Below are 8901 nucleotides of genomic sequence, written 5' to 3'. Positions count from 1 at the left end.
CAGGCAAACAAGAGCCTGTCTGACCGGTGTGGTGATTAGCTGACTGGCAGGAGGCATCCCCAGGTGACAGATCACATCAGGCTGATGTCCAGTCTGATTTGGGAGCCTAGCCTACCTGGGGAGGAGTGTCACTGTGGCACTGAGTGTTTTTAGAGACACCAAGAGTGTTTTCAAAGACATGATTAAAAAGACTTGATTAAAATATCTTGCCCCCCCATTTAAAATCTGGATTCATCTGAATTCATAAGAAACAGCTAAGAACTTTAAAACATGTTGAAAATGACTGTATTATTATCCTCGGTGTGATTTCATTCCGTTTCTAGCAGGTCTGGTTACATTGTACATAGTTGCAGTATCTGGCCAGTAGGTGGAGCTGTGTGCATCAGGTACCAATAGCGGACGCCAGTCTCTAATAGAGCGAGACGTCAGACAGTACGAGTAACACGGAGCAACACAGACCTTAAGACTGATATGTTTTTGTTACCATTTCTGCAGGTAAGATGCTCAAAAATCATAACCAGAAGGAAATATGAAAATAATATAACATGTATAAGCCTTAGACTGTGACTGTGACATATAGTGATTTGAATGAATGGAGACGAGTGAGTCGTTGTAAGGAGTGCTAACTGAGTACAGCGACGCAGCGCTAAAAATGTTAAAAACGAGATAGAAAACTGTTTTCTAAAGTGAGTGTAGTGTCTGGTGGGTGCATCAAAGGAGTGTTATTTACGATTGTGTCAGTATTGGGATCTGTGTTTGTTTATCTAAAGGAATCAGACCTGGGAAAGCATGACCTAGGCAGGAGTGACCTGACCTTTACCTCCTTATCTGGACACAGAGAAAAGCAGATGTTTATGTTACATTCCTTTGCATTTTAACAAAGACACCAGATGCTGAGCTAGGTGGTCAAGAAGAGTATATAATGTGGCCACAGAGTGGGCTCAGGAGGAGACGAGGACAAAGGCAGTAGATTTGGCTAGGGGTTATGCTGTCTGTTCCTACAATTGGCTGAACGTCTTCTCAGGCTTCCATGGTGCCTGTTAGACAACTGACCTTTTTGCAATAAACCTATTTTTATTCATTAAGTCGTTGTCAGCGGAAGTTTCCTTTCATCAGCTGCACATCATCATCATCAGAGAAGATACGACATGAGAAACAAGCAGCCGTAGATAGAATCACAAACAGGGATAAGGGTTGTGGCTAGAGAATGAGTTGGAAGGAGTTAAAGCTTTATTTGTGTGAATGAATGAGCAAAGGCAAAGGACACAGATGCTAACAATGCTAACAATAATAAAGTCCACATGCATTAAAGTTTGACCGCCGGCAGTACACAGTTTTCGGTTGGGTTTTCAGAATAAGAGCGGTACGATATATCGAACATGGGTGATCTGGTTACATTTAAAATAAGAGTTTATATGGAAGACACGATTTCAGTATTAGATTTTGTTATTTTTGAGCAACACAGAGCTAGACAGAGACAATAATAAAGACTGGTGAGTTAAAAACAGTTATAAGTTAAGTTAAAAATGTGAAACTGTTCATGGGAGAATAAGGGTAGATTAAAAAGATGTTCATTGAGTATAAATACTTTTGGTGAAAAGGTTGTTTACAGGATGGATTATTACATGATGGCATGATTGTAATTTGAATGTTTTTGACTTGATCAACTTGTAATGTGTCATAGCAAGTGAGGGGATGTAGCTCAGTGGTAGAGCGTGTGCTTTGCATGTACAAGGTCCTGGGTTCAATCCCCAGCATCTCCAACAAGTTACAGCCCTTACACCACAGTGGTGCCGTGTGTCATTAAATCAAAATGGTTAGCCATTTGTCTTTATCTGTCTGCCAATCCATATGTCCGTCCCTCCATCCAGCCATACATCCACCTATCCAGTCCTCATTACAGATGATGACTGAGCATTATGATTCTCTTTTCTCTGTCTGTCTTCCATCTATCCCATTCTTAGGAATGCAACGGTTGACATTGTCCATGATGTCCTGCAGCTTGCACTGTGTTCGTCCCTCCACCACCATCCCCAGTGAATCCAGACTTGTATCCAGCTCTGAGCCAGCCTTATTAACCAGCTTCTCCAGCTGCCTGGTGTTCTCAGCTGGTGAGTGTGAGCGTGAGTGGTTGTCTGTGTCTATGTATTGACCCTGTGATTGGCTGGTGAGGAGTCCAGGGTTTTACCCCACCTCTTGCCCAATGTCAACTGGGAGCTCTCCTTCCACCCTTAAGGATAAGCGCTATAGATGGATGGATGAGTGGGATATGTAAATGTAAAATATTCCAGAGATTGGGCCGTTGGTGGCTGGTGACACTGTTGAAAAATGTCCTTTGATGTGTCATCACTTTGTGAAGTCATGTTCTGGAATATTGGACAAGCCTTTGATGCAGGCAAGTCTCTGCTCTCAGTGTGTCCAGACAACTCAAGTGGGAAAAGAGCAAAGACAATCCACATGTCTGTCCCTCCATCCAGCCATACATCCACCTATCCAGTCCTCATTACGGTCTGGTTTGGATCGGCCACCAAACAGGACAGGCACAGACTGCAAAGGACAATCAGGTCTGCAGAGAGAATAATTAGGGCCAATCTGCCCTCCATCCAGGACTTGTACCTGTCCAGGGTCAGGAGGAGGGCAGGTAACATCTCTGCAGACCCCTCACACTCCGCACATAAACTCTTTAAACTCCTCCCGTCTGGTAGGCGCTACAGATCACTGTACACCCAAACCACCAGACACAGAGACAGTTTCTTCCTCCAGGCCGTCACCCTGATGAACTCGCACTAGCCTCAGAGTCTCAGGATCCACTGTGCAATAGTTCCACACTCCTGCACATTTGCAACATTTTTGCACTGCAATTCTGCACTACACCTACCTCTATTGTACATACTGTTGTTAAAGAGTTCTATATTGTTTATATTGTCCTGTTCTTTTCCTATTGTTGTAGTTTATTTCTATTTTTCTCCTCACTGTACATAGAGAGTCAAGTTTCACCGAGTCAAATTCCTTGTTTGCCTGTTCAAACTTGGCCAATAAAGTTGATTCTGATTGTCATTACAGATGATGACTGAGGCATTATGATTCTCTTTTCTCTGTCTGTCTTCCATCTATCCCATTCTTAGGAATGCAACGGCTGACGTTGTCCATGATGTCCTGCAGCTTGCACTGTGTGCGTCCCTCCACCACCATCCCCAGTGAATCCAGATTTGTAGCCAGCCTTATTAACCAGCTTGACCAGCCGCCTGGTGAGTGTGAGCGTGAGTGGTTGTCTGTCTCTATGTATTGGCCCTGTGATTGACTGTTGAGGAGTCCAGGGTTTTACCCCACCTCTCGCCCAATGTCAACTGGGAGCTCTCCTGCGACCCTTAAGGATAAGCGCTATAGATGGATGGATGAGTAGGATATGTAAATGTAAAATACTCCAGAGATTGGGCTGTTGGTGTTTGGTGAAATTGGCTGCTTGAGGAAGCCCAGAGGCAGTGATGTTAACACCATAACAACATCTCTCTAAGCAGTTTGAATATAAACTCAACTGTGTAACATTCATGAAGAGAGGAAGAGACTGTTGTGTTACACCATCAGTTTTAGCTTGGTGCATGCAATAAGCTGACAACTTAGTGTACAACTACTGTTAATTTTCTTTCATACACAACTTCCTCACCCTACCCTATCATGACTAGCCATAGAGGTAGGAAGACACTCATTGAGCAGTTGAAATACTCAAAACAAGAGAGGGGATGTAGCTCAGTGGTAGAGCGTGTGCTTTGCATGTACAAGGTCCTGGGTTCAATCCCCAGCATCTCCAACAAGTTAATGTTTAGCACAAAAAGCCCTTACACCACAGTGGTGCTGTGTGTCATTAAATCAAAATGGTTAGCCATTTGTCTTTATCTGTCTGCCAATCCATATGTCCGTCCCTCCATCCACCTATCCAGTCCTCATTACAGATGATGACTGAGGCATTATGATTCTGTATTGTCTGTCTGTCTGTCTTCCATCTATCCCATTCTTAGGAATGGAATGGTTGACATTGTCCATGATGTCCTGCAGCTTGCACTGTGTGCGTCCCTCCACCACCATCCCCAGTGAATCCAGACTTGTATCCAGCTCTGAGCCAGCCTTATTAACCAGCTTCTCCAGCCGCCTGGTGTTCTCAGCTGATGAGTGTGAGCGTGAGTGGTTGTCTGTGTCTATGTATTGACCCTGTGATTGACTGTTGAGGAGTCCAGGGTTTTACCCCACCTTTTGCCCCACCTCTTGCTACAGGGGACAGTATCTTGGTCAGAGGTGTCGGTTTGACTGTGTTCCCTGTACCTTTACATAAAGTGCTTCTTTTTTCAGATCAGGTGAAAGGAGAAGTGGCTCTGGCAGTGCGTCCTGCCCTGCCAGTACGAGGAGTGCAGGTAATTCTGGGGAATGATCTAGCTGATGGTCCCTTCTTGGAATCATCTCCCTCCCCAGTAATTACTACTACTTCTGGGATTCAGGCTAAGTATAAGAATGACAAGCTAGGTTTCCCAGTATGTGTTGTCACTAGGGCTCAGTCACTGAACAAAAAGAAATTGGAAAACAAAGTTAAAAAAACTGCTCCAAATGTTCAGTTTCCCTTACCTGACTTTCCCTTTTCTGTTCTGCTGATTTAATACAGGGGCAGAAAGAGGATTGTGCCTTGTCTGAACTGTTTCAGCAGGTACACCCAGTGGAGGACTTGGAAAGTGTGGCACATGGTTACTTCCTTGATGACGGCATGTTGGTGAGAAAATGGTTACCTCAGAATGATAGATTTCTGGGTGATGCCATTTTCCAGATTGTTGTTCCTACCAAGTTAAGGGGTGGTATTTTGAAAATCGCTCACGACATGGTAGCTGGACATGTGGGGGTTAAAAAAACCTATGATAAGATCTTACGGTACTTTTACTGGCCTCGGTTGAAGAAGGATATTTCTGACTACATCAAAACCTGTCACACTTGTCAGCTCACAGGAAAACCGAATCAAGCCAGCTCCTTTGCAGCCCATAGCAGTAACAACTCAGCCATTTGAGCATTTGTTAATTGACTGTGTTGGCCCACTGCTGAAATCCAAATCTGGTAGTCTGTATCTGTTTACAGTGATATGTCAAACAACCAGATATCCTGCAGTTTTTCCTTTGCGCAACATAACCACCAAGTCTATAATGAAAGCTTTGACGCAGTTCATTTCTGTTTTTGGTATTCCCAAGGTTGTCCAGAGTGATCAAGGAACAAATTTCACCTCAAAGATGTTTGCAGATATGTTGAAAAGACTTCATATTAAACATGTCCAATCAACTGCTTATCATCCAGAAAGCCAGGGAGCTATTGAGCGGTTCCATCAAACTTTGAAGTCCCTTTTGCGCTCTTATTGTACTGAGCTTGGTCGTGATTGGGAAGGAGGACTGCCTTGACTAATGCTAGCAGCTCGAGAGGTCACTCAGGAGAGTACGGGTTTTAGCCCAAATGACCTGGTGTTTGGTCACACCGTTTGTGGTCCTTTGGCAGTGCTACAGGCTGACTGGAAGAAAATTTCCCCTCCTTCAGATCTAACTGACTATGTGAATGAGTTCAAGAGACGGTTATATGAAGCAGGTGTATTGGCTAAAACCAATCTGGAAAAAGTACAAGGAAAAATGAAGCGCTTGTATGATCGCCGAACTGAAGTGCATGTTTTTTGTCCAGGGGATCAAGTCCTCGTAAACCTCCCTGTGGTGGGGTCACCTTTTCAGGCAAGGTTTTCAGGTCCTTATTCTGTGGTAAAACAGGTGTCAGATTTGAATTATCTGGTTTCCACACTTGACAGACGAAAGACTACTCAGTTGTGCCATGTTAATAGGTTAAAACCATATTTTCCTCGTTCCAGTGAAGGAGGAATTAAGTCAGCGGCTCTGGGAGTTTCGTTGGGTATGGTGTCTTGTTCCTCTTTGGTGGCAGAAGTTGGGAAAGGCACAATAAGTGATCCTAATGATGGGGTGATGCAAGGCAGACTTAAAAATTCAGAATGACTGAGTAACTTGGATAAATTGTTGGGTCATTTGTCAGAGTCTGAAAGGAAAAAGTTGTCTGACCTCATTTTGGAATTTCCTTCTCTGTTCTTAGACACTCCCTCACGAACCCATCTGATAGAGCACGATATTGACGTGGGAGATGCTGAGCCAGTTCGCCAGAGGTTTTACCGGGTTTCTCAGGAAAAACGCACTCAGCTTGAGTCGGAGGTGAAATATATGTTGGAGCACAACATTGCAGAGCCATCCTGTTCTAGCTGGGCTTCCCCGTGCATGTTGGTTGGAAAGCCAGATCAAACATTCAGACCCTCTACAGATTTTCGCAAAGTAAATAAAATCACTAAGCCAGACTCCTATCCACTTCCTCGTATGGAGGATTGTGTGGATCAGGTTGGCACAGCGAAATGGGTCAGTAAGTTTGATCTGTTAAAAGGTTACTGGCAAGTACCTTTATCAAAACGAGCTTGTGACATTGCTGCATTTATAACACCCCCAGGCCTCTATTTTTGGTTTGGTGTGTGAACTCCCTCGCTTGTTGCAACCTGTGAGCCAGGGTTGTGACTGTTCAAAAATGTCCTTTGATGTGTCATCACTTTGTGAAGTCATGTTCTGGAATATTGGACAAGCCTTTGATGCAGGCAAGTCTGTGCTCTCAGTGTGTCCAGACAAGTCAAGTGGGAAAAGAGCAAAGACAATCCACATGTCCGTCCCTCCATCCAGCCATACATCCACCTATCCAGTCCTCATTACGGTCTGGTTTGGATCGGCCACCAAACAGGACAGGCACAGACTGCAAAGGACAATCAGGTCTGCAGAGAGAATAATTGGGGCCGATCTGCCCTCCATCCAGGACTTGTACCTGTCCAGGGTCAGGAGGAGGGCAGGTAACATCTCTGCAGACCCCTCACACTCCGCACATAAACTCTTCAAACTCCTCCCGTCTGGTAGGCGCTACAGATCACTGTACACCCAAACCACCAGACACAGAGACAGTTTCTTCCTCCAGGCCGTCACCCTGATGAACTCGCACTAGCCTCAGAGTCTCAGGATCCACTGTGCAATAGTTCCACACTCCTGCACATTTGCAACATTTTTGCACTGCAATTCTGCACTACACCTACCTCTATTGTACATACTGTTGTTAAAGAGTTCTATACTGTTTATATTGTCCTGTTCTTTTCCTGTTGTTGTAGTTTATTTCTATTTTTCTCCTCACTGTACATAGAGAGTCAAGTTTCACTGAGTCAAATTCCTTGTTTGCCTGTTCAAACTTGGCCAATAAAGTTGATTCTGATTGTCATTACAGATGATGACTGAGCATTATGATTCTCTTTTCTCTGTCTGTCTTCCATCTATCCCATTCTTAGGAATGCAATGGCTGACATTGTCCATGATGTCCTGCAGCTTGCACTGTGTGCATCCCTCCACCACCATCCCCAGTGAATCCAGACTTGTAGCCAGCTCTGAGCCAGCCTTATTAACCAGCTTCTCCAGCCGCCTGGTGTTCTCAGCTGGTGAGTGTGAGCGTGAGTGGTTGTCTGTGTCTATGTATTGACCCTGTGATTGACTGTTGAGGAGTCCAGGGTTTTACCCCACCTCTCGCCCAATGTCAACTGGGAGCTCTCCCGCGACCCTTAAGGATAAGCGCTATAGATGGATGGATGAGTAGGATATGTAAATGTAAAATACTCCAGAGATTGGGCTGTTGGTGTTTGGTGAAATTGGCTGCTTGAGGAAGCCCAGAGGCAGTGATGTTAACACCATAACAACATCTCTCTAAGCAGTTTGAATATAAACTAATCTGTGTAACATTCATGAAGAGAGGAAGAGACTGTTGTGTTACACCATCAGTTTTAGCTTGGTGCATGCAATAAGCTGACAACTTAGTGTACAACTACTGTTAATTTTCTTTCATACACAACTTCCTCACCCTACCCTATCATGACTAGCCATAGAGGTAGGAAGACACTCATTGAGCAGTTGAAATACTCAAAACAAGAGAGGGGATGTAGCTCAGTGGTAGAGCGTGTGCTTTGCATGTACAAGGTCCTGGGTTCAATCCCCAGCATCTCCAACAAGTTAATGTTTAGCACAAAAAGCCCTTACACCACAGTGGTGCTGTGTGTCATTAAATCAAAATGGTTAGCCATTTGTCTTTATCTGTCTGCCAATCCACATGTCCGTCCCTCCATCCAGCCATACATCCATCTATCCAGTCCTCATTACAGATGATGACTGAGGCATTATGATTCTCTTTTCTCTGTCTGTCTTCCATCTATCCCATTCTTAGGAATGCAACGGCTGACATTGTCCATGATGTCCTGCAGCTTGCACTGTGTTCGTCCCTCCACCACCATCCCCAGTGAATCCAGACTTGTATCCAGCTCTGAGCCAGCCTTATTAACCAGCTTCTCCAGCCGCCTGCTGTTCTCAGCTGGTGAGTGTGAGTGTGAGTGGTTGTCTGTGTCTATGTATTGACCCTGTGATTGACTGTTGAGGAGTCCAGGGTTTTACCCCACCTCTTGCCCAATGTCAACTGGGAGCTCTCCCGCGACCCTTAAGGATAAGTGCTATCCAGAGATTGGGCCCTTGGTGCCTGATGAGACTTTTCACAAAAGGTCCTTTGATGTGTCATCACTTTGACAAGTCATGTTCCGGAATGTTGGATAAGCCTTTGATGCAGGCAAGTCTCTGCTCAGAGTGTGCCCAGACAAGTCAAGTGGGAAAGGAGCAAACATGAATTAGGGCCAGACTAGTTGCCATCATTTTCTCACATTGCCATTGACAGTTTTTTCTATTGTCTCTTTTTGGTCGTTATCGGTTGTTAATGTTGTCAAGTTAAAACTGTCTATACAAAAAATTGTTAGAATTATGGCAAAAA

General features: G+C 44.5%; 3 non-coding genes across 3 annotated transcripts; all 3 read left to right on the top strand.

The window, feature by feature from the left end:
• The first annotated feature begins 1691 nt into the window (after positions 1-1691).
• Positions 1692-1763, top strand: trnaa-ugc (transfer RNA alanine (anticodon UGC)). The gene has a single exon. It is a non-coding gene; the product is annotated as a tRNA-Ala (tRNA).
• A 1973-nt stretch (positions 1764-3736) lies between these two features.
• Positions 3737-3808, top strand: trnaa-ugc (transfer RNA alanine (anticodon UGC)). Its single transcript has one exon. It is a non-coding gene; the product is annotated as a tRNA-Ala (tRNA).
• A 4214-nt stretch (positions 3809-8022) lies between these two features.
• Positions 8023-8094, top strand: trnaa-ugc (transfer RNA alanine (anticodon UGC)). Its single transcript has one exon. It is a non-coding gene; the product is annotated as a tRNA-Ala (tRNA).
• Positions 8095-8901: the final 807 nt, after the last annotated feature.

This window comes from Pempheris klunzingeri, chromosome 10 (genome assembly GCF_042242105.1).
Source record: "Pempheris klunzingeri isolate RE-2024b chromosome 10, fPemKlu1.hap1, whole genome shotgun sequence".
Classification (NCBI taxonomy): domain Eukaryota; kingdom Metazoa; phylum Chordata; class Actinopteri; order Acropomatiformes; family Pempheridae; genus Pempheris; species Pempheris klunzingeri.
The sequence above is the reverse complement of the archived record's forward strand: the minus strand, read 5'-3'. Positions and strand labels throughout refer to the sequence as shown.